This window comes from Lontra canadensis, unplaced genomic scaffold (assembly GCF_010015895.1).
Source record: "Lontra canadensis isolate GAN:19392208 unplaced genomic scaffold, GSC_riverotter_1.0 scaffold30, whole genome shotgun sequence".
Taxonomy (NCBI): Eukaryota; Metazoa; Chordata; class Mammalia; order Carnivora; family Mustelidae; genus Lontra; species Lontra canadensis.
In genome coordinates, this window is record NW_022631024.1 from 10681935 (window position 1) to 10696634 (window position 14700).

Sequence of the window (14700 nt, forward strand, 5' to 3'; positions counted from 1 at the left end):
TCCAGATGAGGAGACGCTGGCACTTTGAGGGCAAGGAGCCGCACCTTCACCACCGTGTGGAGATACCCCTGGAGCCTACTTCTGAATGTGTGTTTGCATTCAGTAGGCACATAATAAGCCCTAGCTGACTGGCCAGTGTGACCAGGACCGAGAATGGAGCAATGTTAGTAGATGGGTCCCCAAGGATGCGGGGGAGGGGTCCACTGAGTTCACTGACTTCCGACCCTAATCCTAAGTGTCTAGAACCCGAGAAGGGGGGAGGGGAGTCTGCTGGGTCTGACTCGCCGTAAGAGTTTGGGCCTCAGTTTCCCCGTCTTTGAAATGGGGGGCTTGGCTGGTCGGATCACTAGCGGCCTGAGGGGCTCCGGGGCGCGGAGGGGTCCCAGCGCCATGCGGTAGCCGCCGGGCGCCCCCCGGGCCAGCGTGGCGGCAGCGCGCACGAGCGCAGGGGGCGGCGCGGCCCCGCGGTGGGGAGGGGCGGGAACGCGCGCGGGCCCGCGCAGGCGGCGGCGGAACCCAGCGGACGGGCGTGCGGCCGCGGCGCCGCCGACTCGTGTGGGACCCTCCGCTCCGGCCGGCCGCCCGCCGGACCGCGCGCCTCTCCTCCCGCCGGCAGCCGAGCCGCCCGCGCGTCGGTGAGTGGCCTGGGACCGGGGCCCGGCAGGGTCGGACCGGGGAAGGGGCGGGGGCCCGACGGCGGAGCGGTCTCCCCCAGCCGGGGCGACGGGGGTGCGCGTGCGCGCGCGCGCGGCCGCGACTCGGCGGGGGACAGCGGGCGGGGGTGCACGCGGGAGGCCGGGGCGCGAGTGAACCAGCGAGTCTCAGCGTGTCGGCGGCCGTGCGTCCGAGCGTGCGTGGGCGGCGTGTGTCTGTGTGTCCCTCGGGGTGTGCGGCCGGGGGCGGACACGGTGCGTGTGCACGTCGGAGGGTCAGGGTTGGGTGGCTTGCGGTGAATGGGTGCGGGGGACACGGCAATGGCTCCCCTGTTCGCCATTTATTGTTTACTATTTGCCGGGGAGTGTGCCAAGGACTTCACGTGGGATCCCACTTTTGTGAAGGAGTTGTGTGGGTTCAGGGAGTATGTGTGCGCACGTGGGTGAGCGTTCACAAGTGATTTGTGTGTGCATTAGTGAGCTTGCGAGGACAAAAGTGTCTGTATACGCCGCGAAAGAGTATTTTGTGCCCAGGAGTGTGTGAGTGTGTTTACTATGGAGGGTGAGGGTCCCCCCCTTGCACCCACCAGGGGTCTTATAGGATGTGTCCACCCCTGGCCCCGATGCCAGGGAGCCCACAGAGAGAAGTAGGCTGGGGGTGGGCACCCGGTGGGTGCTGGGCCTTGTGTGGTGACTGAGGGCGGAGGTCAGACCCGCAGAGCTAGGCTGGGCTTGGCAGAGTAGGGGAGGCCTTGGAGCCAGACCTTGGTGGGGCCAACTGGCAGGACCCAGGATGCTCGTGCTGGGCTAGGGCCCTGGTGGGCCTAGCAGAGCTACTTGGCCTGGTACTAGAGGACTTGTGTTCAGTTCTTCCTAAATACTCCTCCGGGTCTCTTGGGTTTGTTCTTGCCCCTCTCTGGCCCTGGCAGATTATAACCTTTTCCCCAGGCCTTTGGGGTTGACAGGGTCCTGACCCTGGGAAGCCCAAGGGTCCCAGGACACTTGTCTGTGTATTGGAGGGTCTCTCCCTCTCTGCCTGCTCTGCTAAGTAGATAGATATTAATCTGATTTATTCATTTGTTGAGCCTGGGCTCCAAGCATGAGCCCTCAGGACAGTAACAAATTGATCACAGCAGGCTTGGGACACTGGTTTCCAAAGTCTGTCCTGCAGCTTTGACGGGCCGTTTTTTGGGGGGGCTTTATAAATGTCGAAAATCTCTGCTGTCGAAAGTCTTCATTGCTTTAAGGGCAACTTTAGGAACACTGAGCTCCCTTGTTCGCCCTGAATTTTCAAAACTCAGCTTGCCTTTTTGAGGGGAAAATGTCGTGCGCAGGCAAATCTTGGAGGCACATTTAAAAATCGTGGTGTTAATGGAAGAAGAATTTCATTGAAAGGGACGCGTAGAGCTGAGCCGGCTGGAAGCGTCTGTTCCCAACGCAGCAGCTTCCCTGAGTGAACTTTGGACGTCTTCTTTTAGCAAACAAAACCTGGAAGGAAACAAAAAAGATCCACATTCTTTTTCTTTTTTGTCCTAAAAAAGTGAAACACACACACACACACACACAAAATACCTTCTGGGTTTGCTGGAAATGCTGCCTCTCCTCTCCCCTCAAGGCCGGGCCCTCCCTCTATCCCCCACCCCCAAATAAAATATGCCTGTGGGGAGCTGTGAATGAGTCACTCCCTGGCAGAGAGCCCCACGGGCAAACATTTGGGAAGGTTCTTGCCTAACTTCCCAGAAGAAAAGGCCCAGGATTTAAAATGGTCCCTGTGGTTTGTCAGCCTCTGCCGTCCCGTCTGCTTCGGAAATGACTAAAAAGTAGTTTCTGTATTCAGAAAATAAAGTCTCAGACTGAAGCAGTGGCCCAGGTTGGTCTGGGCTTTGGGCCATTCAGATTGTTCAGGTTTCAAAAATGGAAGCTCCTGGCTTTGGGTTGGGGGTAGGGGGGTGGGCATTTCCAGTGGCCCTGAGCGAGGAGGGAGCAGGGAAAGGGGATGACGGGAGGGCATGTTTAGGGAGCACCTACTGTGCAGAGAGACAGAGAGATCCAGCCTGGGACTGCTGAAAGGAGGTTGAGGCAGAGTCCTGTCACCTGCTTGACTTCAAACCTGTCCTCTGCACCAGGGATGTGACACTTGTCTCCTGAAGGTGCACAGATGGGGTGCCCAGTGCTTTCATTCACACCTGCTCCTTTAATCTGCCCCATGAGGTAGGGGGTTGTCATCTCCATTTTACAGATGACGCAGCTGAGGCTCAGAGAGATGAAATGCCATGCATGGTTTCATGAAAGTAGCCCACACCTAATGGCCGCTATTTATCAAAGGTTTGCTGTGTGCCAGGCATGGTGCCAAAAGCTTTAAGGGCCCTAATTCATTCAGTCCACTCAGCAACACGCAGATGGGAGCTATCATGACACCCATTTTACAGATGAGGAAACTGGGGACACGGAGAGGTGAAGTCATGCGCTAGAGACCACGGGCTGCTATGCATTTGACCCTCAGACTTGTCTGAGCAGAGCTTGCACAGTCTTCCCACAGGACCTGGAAAGTCATGGTCCCTGTATTCCAGGTTCTTGTGGGGCTGGGTTCCTCGCCAGGCTCCCAGCTTGGGGGAGAGGCCTTCCTGAAAGGGCTGCCCTCCTTCCTTGTCCTCTCCTGCCCCTCTGCTGTGGACATCCCACACCCAGGGCCGGGACTGTCAGCTAGAAAGGGCTCACAGTTCACATTTTTTTCTTTCCTCATGAAGTGCCAGAGATTGGTTTCAGAAGGGAAATGTCAAAACAATCGTCAAAAAGAGAAGAATATCCCCTTCCTCTTCTCTGGTCAGGCCAAGCAAGGGAGTTAGAGCGGGGAGGGAGGAAGACCCTGGTGAGTCATCCAAGATGAAATGCGGGTTGGCATCTCCAGGCCTGTGCGGGGAGGAGCCCGCTGGAGCACTGCCCTCAGGAAGAGCCCAGTGTGTTCCAACACTTGGTGATGGCAAGTTACCCCTGGACTCCCCGTTCAGATGTCCCCATCTGACAACAGGATCATTTCTACATAGGTTTCTTGTCACTCTCTGTTCTGGCCCTGTGCCTGTCTCTCTGCCTCATTCATTTCCATTCTTATCACGGGTTTCAAGACGCGGTTCCCAAAAGGAATGGAGTGTGTGAGGACCTGTGCGGTTTGGGGGGTGTGCGGGTGGCCCCTGCAAGGGTCCTTTGATGTTGGAAGGAAAAGGTATTTCTCTCCCAAGTACGCTCTGCGAATTGATGAACATTTGCAAATTGCTTTGAGATGCGTTAATTTAAGGTGTGAAATAATAGATCTTGTGCGAAGGCTCAGCCACGTTTCTGGCATTGATGGATTTCTCTCCCGTCTGGCCTGTGATTTGGGGAGGTAAAAATAGTCCTTGTTCCTACATTTTTTCATCTTTATTTATTTATTTATTTATTTTTGCTGATGTCATTCTTCTGAAGCGGTGTGTACATCAGCATGGACCTTCCCTTGGCTGTTACTACGGATGGTTGCCAGAATGCTGGTCACCAGGACGTGCAAGGGTCCTAGGGATCAAGGGTGCTCCCGGGGTAGGTGTGGGGAGGTCATCTGGGGTGGTCTCACCCTGGGTGTGTGAAATTGCTTTAAAACAAATGGGAGGTAGATGGCCAGGATTCGCCAAATATCTTCAGTGGACTTTTTGGTATTTGGCCATTTTATATCTGACTCTTGGGTAGTGACAAGATGGTCTTTGGGGAAATGTTTTTTTATTTTATATATATATTTTTTAGTGATTTATTTATTTATTTAAGGTGAGCCCATTGCCCACTGTGGGGCTCGAACTCATGACCCCAAATCAAGAGTCAGATGCCCCACCGACTGAGCCAGCCTGGTACCCCCAAAATGTTTTTATTTTGAAAGAAAAAATCAGGTCCGTCAGTGGCTTCACTCATTCCTGTCTGAGCTGGGTGACACACTCACAGCCCCTTCTTTGGCCCAAACTGAATTAGAGCAACAGCCTCCTCAGACTCCGCTTCCAGACAGGACCGGACATTGGGGCAAATCAGTTGGTGGTGTAACTTCCTGTGACGTTCAATTTGGGAACTTGACCGTAGAGTGTGATCTAGCATTTTGACATCTGTCCCTCTAACAGACTTGCCTGTGTGGAAACAGACCCACATACACAGCCTCTGCTGTGTTGTCTCCAACTCTGGGTTTTTCCACAGACGACTGCTCTGGTGGTCGGTGGCAAAGGCCCAGTCTTCTGGCCAGGCCTCTTGGCATCCACCAGCAGGATCACCACACCCCAAACCCAATGGGCAGCTTTGACTGGGCTCTGGGAGACAGATGAGTGAGGGGCCTGCAGAACTGAAAAGTGCAGCCGGGATCTGAAATGCATTCAGTTCCAAGGACCTTGATCCACATGGAGCCTTTCTTTTTTTCTTTTCCACATCTGCGTGATGGTGACCTCATAGAAAAGAAAAAGGGGCTTTATGTAGGAATTCCATAGAGTGTGAAGGAATTTCTGCGAGGGAAGGGGGAGGGAAGCTGCCATTGAGAGCCAGTCCGGCTGCATTTCCTTGAGTTAAGTCTCACACTTCAAAATTGGGCTGGGGAGGGGCAGGCAGTGCTTGACCTTGGAGAATGGAGCTGGCGCCTTAGAGGAGACCTCCCCAAAGCCCAAGACTCCCTTAGAGGAGAACTCCTCAAAGTCCCCGATTGTAGTTGAGGAAATGGGACGAACCCCTCGCTGCAGGTGAGCAGCGGAGTCAGAATTTGTCCATGACCCCTCTCCCCAAGGCCAGCCCTCTCTTGTTACTTGTTGTCCCCAAAGTCTTTGACAACTGGGAGTTGTCAGGAAGACATTTGCAAAGGGGCATTGGGTACCCTGCAAATGACCTTTGGCTCTACCCCCGAGAAATCCAGTAGGCTCACCATCCAGAGAAGAGCCACATGCCCATTTTACAGAATGGAAACTGAGGCCCAAGGAGGGGAGGGTGCAAACCCACAATCACATTAAGAACTTGAGTTTTGGCACCGAGTGGAGTGAGGTGGGGCGGACCAGAGCAAGTCATTTGCCTCCTCGAGCCTCAGTGTCCCCATCTGGGAAACAGACCTCCAATGGCTGAGGGAAGAACAACAGGAAATAATGGGTGTAAAGCCCTCCGCACACAGGTGTCTCCCCAGAAATGCTTGACACTCACTGCCTGAGATTTTATGGGAGGTGAAGAAACTATGTGGTTATTAAGGACCTGTCCAGGGTCACTGGGCAGGAAGGTTGCTTCCCTGTCGAGAGCATTTTCAGTGCCCCTGCATCTCGAGGCCCTAAATCAGGCCGCAAGCAGCATTGGGATCTCTCCCAGGTGCCACTGAAGCCTGGCCCTGTGGTCATGACGCTCAAAATAGCTGGGAGGAGACATGGCAGTTTGGTACAACGAGGCGGGACACAAGTCAGGTTGCTCTGGGTGGCTCAGGGAAACGTTCAGAAGTCAGCATTTTGTGCTCCCCCACGACGCTCGGAAAGGGAGCCTTCGAAGGTTTTGATGCGTCCTTTTGGCGTTGGAGGGTCTCGGGAGGCCCTGAGAGCGGTGTCAGCCACAGTGTGTCATTAAGCAAGGCAGATGTTTTGTTAATTATTTACACAGTGTTGGGGGTGGGCAGGGAGCCCATCAGAGGTCTGTGCTGACAGGAGCGGCTGTCACAGACATGGGCCTGGGGGCAGGAGTCCTCCTCAAGGGCCTGGGGGTGTCCCTTCGAGTTTGTGTGGGGCTGGCTTGTTGTCCTGAGGGAGCGGGCAGGGCCCATGGAAGTGGCCACCCTTCCAGAGGACGCTTCTGTGGGCATCTGTGCAGCTCTTCATACCTGACACCCCACCCTGGTGCGTGTGGTAAGGGGCGAGCATCAGTGGTTCGTGGAGCCACCCTTGAATCCAGCACCTCTACTTCCTCACCTGGAAAATGGGCCAGTAACCCCAGGCTCAAGGCCCTGGATTCTTGGACACTGGGTGAGGTGGGGGGTGATTTGCCTTAGAAACCCAACTTTAGGACTAGAATTGTCAAAAGGAAGGGGTCTCAGATAAGAGCCTTCCCCGAGAGGTCACAGAGGGCGAGGGACGCCAGCTGGGGACAGGGCAGCCCTAACCCTTCCCACAACACTGACCCTGTTACGTGTTTTCTAGAAGGAGGGTTTGCATGGGAGTCATTTTAAGAAAAGATTCTCGTATGAAATATCCATAATCTAGACTTCTGTGGAGACAGAAAGCAGGTTGGTGGTTCCCTGGGGCTGAGGGAGGAGGCGCGAGGAGCCGCCGCTCAGTGGGAACGGGGCTTCCTTTTGGGTGATGAAAATGTTTGGGACCCAGAGAGGTGGCGAATGCGCCAAATGCCACCAAATCGTTCACTTTAAATGGGTTCATTTTATGTCACGTGGAAAATGTTTTTATACAAGGTTCTGATGCTTAAAAATATAGGCATGAAAGCCTCTCATTTTACAGATGGGGAGACTGAGGCCCAGGGAGGCTATGAGCAGTTTCCAGGGGCGTGGCTGACCAGGACACTTTCCCACCTATCAGGCCAAGGCTCTGGTCGCGGGGCGTGGGCCCGGGCTACGTGCAGAGGGGCTGCGGCAGAAACACAGACCTGGTCACTGCTGCGTGGGTGGAGCGGGCTCCCTGGTTAGCCACACGCGGCCGTCCGTCCACGCATTCCTTGGAGAAATAGCTCCCGACGTTGTGGGTCAGTGTTATTCTGGGAGCTGGCCGGGAGCCCCTCTCACGGCCCCACCCTGCTGCCCTCTAACCACCTGGGGAGGAGGACAGGGCTTGTGTCACACACCCCTGGGGGTGCCTGCAGGTGACATGTCCCTGGCTCACTCCTGGGCAAGCAGGAGTGCTGCTTTCCAGGGAGGAAGGGCCTCCGAGCGGGCCCCGAGGGAAACACGACGTCTGCCCAGCAGGCTGGGTGCGGGAAGCCTGGAAGTCTGAGAGCGCTGGGGCGCAGGGCCAGTGGACCCCAGGGTGGCGGGGGGGTGGTGGCGCTGCGGGATGGGGAGTTGGGAGCGAGACCGGGGTCCTAGGCTGGGGGCAGCCCCCAGCAGGGGGAAGCCAGGAACTTCTGTCACTTCCTCAGCTGTTGTCCCCTTTGTACGGGGACTAACACTGTATTACGTTCCATTCTAACCCTTCACACGGGTTAGCTCCCTTCCTCCTCCCGGCAGTTCTCCGAGGCGGGTGTCCTTACACCGATTTTACGGACAGAGAAACAGAGCCGGAGACTGGAAGATGTGTGGCGCTTAGTTAATTGTCGCGGCACCGAGGTTCGTCTGTAGAGTTGGAAGACGGAGGCTGCCATCTGGAAACGCCTGTCGTATGGGCTGGGAGCTGGTGCCCAGGCGCGGGGCCCGGGAGAGGGCCTCCCAGGCAGCTGGAAGGAACAGCACGTACCAGGCAGCAAATGGTGGGAGAAGGGGCTGCCCAGGCCTCCAGGGATCTGGGGGAGATTTGGTCATTCTTGCGAGAACAAGAAACATTCTTGCTACCTCTGCCTCGCACTCCTTAATAGTCTTTCTCTCACTTACTCTGCTCCAGCCCCGGCGTCTCCTTCCTTTTCCTCAGACGTGATAAGCGTATGCTCCCCTCTGTCTCTCTTCCTGAAATCCCTTTTCCCTCTAGTGTTCCCATGACTTGCCCCCAGCCCTCATTCAGGACACCACAAAAGTCACTTCTCCAAAGAGGCCCTGTTGTCCCTGCCTGTTGAAATGAACCCCTCACTGCTTAACTCTCCATTCCCTGACTCGGCCTTATTTACCTTCAGGACCCTTACCCTTTCTGGATTCTGTATGTTTGTTATCCCTCTCTCGGACTAGAATGTAAGCTCCGTGAGGATAAGACTTGGTCTGTGGACTTCCACTGGGTCCTCGGTGCCCAGGGTGGTTCCTGGCACATAGTAGGTGCTCAGTTAATACTTATAGAATGAACAGGAAGTTTCAAGTGGGCAAGTGGAAGGATGCTTGAAGAATGTCTATGTGGACTTGTTGAATCTGTTAGCAAACATTGCTTCTCCCAGTGGGCAGTGAAGGGCTGTGTTGTGCCCACTGAGCCACCGCTGTCCAGAGAAGGTTTCTTAGATAAAGGCTCAGGTTATTCCTAGAGAGGGGCCCAGGCTTAGAGAAGGGCTTGTACCTCCCAACGTTATCAGGGTCTCTTCCTTTGCTCCTTTCCTACTGATGGGGCTCCTGATGCCTGTATAGGAGTGGCTTTGGTTTGGAATGGATGGGTATGTGTCTTCAAGCTGCATTTTCTATCGAGTATACTATTTTTTTTTTTTAGAGGGCTTATCTTTTGAAGGTTGCTTAGGGAAAGGGAGGTGTTTAACTCTCCCAAGCAACTCCAGAGTCTACCCAGCCCAGAGAATGGGGAGTTGTGGGTTGAAAGGGGAAGGGATTGCCTAGCTGGTGTGGCCTTGGCGGGCTACCAGGGTGGGTGCCCAGATGGCGGGACCACTGGGGACCACATGGCAGACAGACAGGGAGCCCACCCATAGTTTTGGCCGGTCCCATGGAGTCCAGCCGGATTTAGTTACACCAGGATCTAAAGTGTGGACTCGGTGTGCCTGAGTCAGTGTGTGTGCATTTCCTTCGTTCATCTCCTCCAGGACTTTTCGGAGCCTTTTGTGTTTGTTTTAATTGCCAGCCTCCTCAGCTCACCCAGGAGGAAATGAGGACTGGATTTTTGTCTATGCAGAGCCTGGGGACAAGGAGGAGGGCTGCCCACTCTTGATGGTGACAGCACAGCATTTGGGAACTATGCAAAGAAAATACTTTTGCTCCAAGCTAACAACTTTTGTTTGCACATGCTTTTATGACATCCCAGGCCTTCCGATATCCCCCGTCTGTCGGTTAGGCATGTGAAGACCACAATTTCCAAACTCTCAAAAGGGCAGTGGTCTGTAAAAGCATTTTAGTGACATTTGGGGACAGGAGAGGCTGTTTGGAAGATGCTATTTGGTTGCCAGTACATAAGAAGTTTCTGGATGCTCGAATGGCTTATGGGGTGGCATCTTTGAAATTGCACAGTGCTGAAAATTCTGGGACATATGGTCACTGTGATGTGCTAATGTTAGCAATCGAGATATTTAATTATCCAGAAAAACCCCTTTGCCTATCCACTACGGGTTACTGGAGAGCCTTTATTTCTCAGGAGGAAGGTCTCACACTGTGTAATCCGGACCAGCAGACAGGGAGTCATTATCCCTCATTAATTTATTAGCTAATTAAGTGATTTATCTGGTCACGCATTTATTCCTCCCACTGCTGCTCATTGGCAACGTTTGCTGGGTCCTACTCTGTGCCTGGACCGGTGCTGGACATTGGGGATAGGATGAAACTGAAGAGCAGATAGGACTGAAGCCCGGCTGGGTGCCAGCCCGTCCGTGATGCTGTGGGTGACAGGTGCATTCCTCTCCCCATGGACATTTACTGAGCACCTACTATGCGCAGGCCCATGGAGCTACTGAATGAAAATAACACGGTGCCTTGTGCTTTGAACTCTCATTGCATTTTGATGGTGTCTCTTGGTCCTGGCCCTCTGCTTTCTGTGGCAAACCCAGCCAGCCACCGTTCACAGGTCCTCGAATGAACCAGAAACAATCCAGATGCCCCAGGAACCAACGTGAGAACAAGGCATCCCCTTCACACATTGCGTCTCAGCTCCACATCTTGCCGCCACCCAGCAATTTGAGACAGAATGTGAGATCTCGTGGTTGGCTAAATACATAAATATTTTATGTCTCGATATTCTGAAAACGAAGCCCAAATGCGCAGAACTGCAGCACATCAGTGCTATAGATCATATGTTATAATAATCTGATGACATGTTGTTTAAATATTTATGGACTGATGCGCCATGACAATGGGGGGAGATAGTCTTGGAGCAGAGTCGGGGCAGATGCTAGAAAGGAGGGAGCAGACCCACACGATCCTGGGAAGTGGCACGCGACGCTCAGGTTTGGGGTGTGAGGTTTTGGGGTTTCGGGACGACAGCAGCGGCCAGCGTTTATTGAGCACCTGCTGCGAGCCGTGCTCTGGACCAATGTCATTTCATCTAGTCCTCACAACCACCCTGCGAGGGTGTAACTCTTAGTAATCCCAAGTGACAGAGAGGACACTGAGGCCCAGCGCAGGTCAGATCTGCCCTAGACCCCACAGCTGGGGTGGCCCGGGGTGCGCCCCAGGTCAGCGGTTCTCTGAGCTCATATTCACTGTGTGTTCTGCTCCATCCGTGACCAGACCTGTCCGAAAAGCTGCCGCCACCACCTGGAACTAACTGGATTTCTAAGTCACAGGAAAAAAGGCAACTGTGAAATGTTGGGCAGGACTAGAAGCCACAGGAACAAATCTGTAACCCAGGAGGGGCGATCGTGCACCCTCAAGGAGCCACCAGGCCCCATGCCTGGCACACGGTGGGGGCCCTGGATCTAGCACTTCTGTCCCTCGGCCATTCAGCTCGCTGCTGGTTTTGTGGTCGTGCGGGGAGCTGTCTGCAGACTGTCCCCAAGTTAGTGCCCGGGCCCCGGCCTTTGCATACACCTTCCCCTCTCCCTGCCATGCAATCCTGCAGAGCTGAGACACCTCCCAGCCTCCGACAGTCCTGTGAGGAAGCCCCCCTGTCTCCACCTTACAGATGAGAGGCCCCTGCCCAGAGCCTAGTCCCTCCATGCGGGAGCCATTCCTTCCACGGCCTCCCAGAGGCTCTGCTAGGTCAGTCTCCTCCCACTGGCTGTGTCTCCACCATCGGTCCTGCCCGTTTGATCACTGCTCAGTGTCCTGCTCATTGGCACATCCCCAGCACCGGAAAAGGGCCTGGTCCACGAGATGACAAGAAGTGACTAGCGGTTCAGCTGCAAAAAAGAAGCTCCAGGGACGGGTGAGGGCAGAGCTGAGTTCTGAGAAGCTCTTGGGCCAGTGACCGTGTCAGACCACGTGGATGTTCCCCTGGGGCCTCTGGGACAGGGGCTGGGGGTCAGAAGGACATATAGATGGAAGGTAGGGCCTGCTATGTGATTTGTGTGGCCCAGCACAAAGTGAAAATGCAGGTCCCCTTGTTTTAAAAAGCCAAAAAAAAGCTTTTTCCTTCACTATCTCTTCCTACCTGTCGTGGTGGCTTTTCTTAGCGACTGAATGCCATGCTTCCTCCGGCACAGGGACACTCACCTGCCCCCGCGACTGCACCCAGGCCTCTGCCAAGGTTGGAGGATGGCAGAGGTCACTGGGGACAGGGGTCAGGAGCAGAGCTACCCATGAGCTCAGGCTTCATCGTCCCACCACAGGCTTCACTTAGCCCGCACAGATTCCAAGATGAAGACTTTAAGACAGGGGACACAGAGCATGAAGCCCCAAGCAGCCTCCGGAGGGCAAGGCAGGGGGAGATGGAACTGCGCTGGTCACGTGCCCGTGAAGCTGGCCCTGATGGAAAGTCATAGCCTCCTCCCACCGGCAAGCACACTGCACAGAGCTTGGGGCCAGATTTTACTTGGGGGAGAAGTTCCACTGTGAGGTACTCTCTACAGACCACCAGCCTGGGCTGTGAGTTCTGTGGTTGGCCGGCTGGTCTCCCGCCTCACCCCAGGCCTCTCGTGCCAAGGACACACTGTGGATGTGGGTCTCAGTGGAAATGCCCCCCTCATCGCATTCCTCGCGTAGTTGCCCAGTGTTACTGCATCGACAAACCCATCCCTTCCGACTTCTTGTCCTTGCGTGATGTGTGACAAGGTCAGAAATCAGATGATGAGCTTGCTGACCCACTCGCTCGGGAAGAATGCCAAGCAGGTGGTGCCCAAAGGATGAGAGAGGGCAGGGAGCTCAGATTCCTCCGGCTTCCCACGCTGCTCCTCGCCCTGAAACGGGGCTGGGGCAGGCGGCCACAGGATGTGGACATCTGGCTACTCTCGAAAACGTGAATGAGGGAGGCTCAGGAAAGTTCACCCTTGTTTATTTAGCACCTACTGTGTGCCAGCGATGTGGCCAAGTATTTCATCTGTGTTGCCATAGTCAATCCCCACAATAACCTTGGGCTGGCCCCATTTTTCAGAGGAGGATAACTGAGGTTCAGAGATGGAAGCCACCACTCTGAAGCCATAAACCACGTGGTTTGGAAACTGAGGTTTGAACCCAGGCCTGGGGCCCCGCCTAGCTGAGTCTTGTGCCTCCAACTCTCCATTGCACATGTGTAGGGACGGGACGGGAGCCAGACTGCAGCCTCTGCTGCTTGTCAACCCCTCCTTGGCAGGGAGCAGGTCCCGAGGCTCTAGCTGCAGCTCCCGCCTCCCCAGGCCAGTCTCAGGCCAAGATATGGGGAGTGGGGGAGGCGGTGGGTTAACCCGGACAGCCTGCATGACAGCCAGGCCTCTGCCTTCTGCTTGCCACTCCCCTTGGCTTGTTGCTTCCCGCTGGGGACCTCCGTTTTCTCACTTGCAAAGCCAGGGGCACATCTCAGTTCCTGTTCCTGGGGGGGTTTTCACGACCCAGTGAGGTAGGCACGGGCATAGCCGCCATTCAACAAGAGGTCACTGTTACTGTACCGAACAATTAAGGACACCACGTGGGGTGAGGACGGCAGCTTGGGGACACCTATGACACTCCGGGGATCCTCTCCATGTTGGGACATTAGCAGTCACTCAGCCCAGAGCTGCCCCCTGGGACTCTTCCCTTGCTCGTTTTGTGCGGTCATTCATTGAGCCAACAAAGCCAGGCACGGTTCTAAGAGGCATGACGAACAGAAGAGACAAAACAGAGCTGGCCTTCTGGCTGGGGAGAGCTGGCATAAAAAAGATGGGAGTAAAGTACGTCCCGCGTCACTGGTCCAAGTGTGGGAGACAGACGCAGGGGGGTTGAGATGGGGGCTCTCTCCTGGGGTGGTACTCCCACGGCCTCCTGAGATTTCACATGTTGTCTGTTGTTTTAGGTCCCAGCTCCCCCAGGGGGGCTGGGATGGCCTCTCAGACCTGCTTTGCCTCAGCTATCTTTGAGAACATGGGACTCTTCCCTCGGGCTCTCCCAAGACCTTGAGCTGTTCCACCTCAGGGCTGCTAGTTACCAGCACCAACCTGGGCAGGTCCTGGCCATATGTTCTCGTGCCGACTCCTCCTGGTGACCCTGGGAGACAGGTCCTTTAGTCCCGTTTTACAGACAAGGAAAGGAAGGCTGAGTGAAGCTGAGTTGGTGGCGCAAGAGCACACAGTAGGTCTGCGACTGAGCCAGGGTTCGAACCCGGGACTTGGTCTCCCAGAGCACACACACCCCCTAAACCATTCTGTTCTAGTGTGGGTAGGTATCTTTGTGTTTCCAGGCATGAAAGGAAGCCATGTGTTCTCAGAAGAGCAGAGGCTCAGCAAGGCCCCTACTGTGTGTCTGGACCGTGCTGGGCACCGCAGGAGGGTATAGACGAAAGGAATGCTCAGACTGGCCAGGAAGTCTTTGCTCCAGGGCTGTGAGGGGGTAAGGTTAGCTCTGTGGTAGGGATGAGGACGCTGAGGCCCAGAAAGTTCCCCCAGCTGGCAAGTCACGCAGCCCCAGACAACCTGTCATCAACCACCACTGTCTCAGGCCGGCTTCACCCTCTGCCCTCATTTTGTACTTGGACCAACCAAAGCCCAAAGAACAGTTCAGTGGCTCAGCTCCAGATTGGAGGGGAGTGAGCCCTTTGTGTAATTTTGGAAATGGACACCCTTCCCTCAGTAAAATCACTTTTGAGATGCCACCAATTCTCAGGTCAGAAGACCAGAGAAACTCTAGTGGGCCGTGAGGGCCTGTGGGCATGGGGCTGGGGAAGGGAGCTGGGTCAAGTGTTCCTCACTGGCCTGACACCAGAGCGATAAGGTTTCCTGACATGGTGGGACAGGGGAGGGTGCAGACAAGCCCTTTCAAAGAAAACGTTTCCAGAGTTGTCCCATCCCACCATTAGCAAACAGTCCTTAAACAGCAAGGAAACCGCCTTCACAAAATGGGGAGCTGGCAATCAGACCTATTTATTTAAGCCCAGAGTCGACGAGGCTAAAGACCTCAGCTCTGAGCGGG

General features: G+C 55.0%; 1 protein-coding gene across 1 annotated transcript in view; it reads left to right on the forward strand.

Annotated features, from left to right (window-relative positions):
• The first annotated feature begins 619 nt into the window (after positions 1–619).
• The window catches only part of NEK6 (NIMA related kinase 6), an 81024-nt gene continuing 66943 nt past the window's right edge, over positions 620–14700 (forward strand). Inside the window, exon 1 of the mRNA XM_032865827.1 lies at positions 620–635. The gene's annotated coding sequence lies outside the window, so the exon portion shown is untranslated. The remainder of the gene's footprint in view (positions 636–14700) is intronic.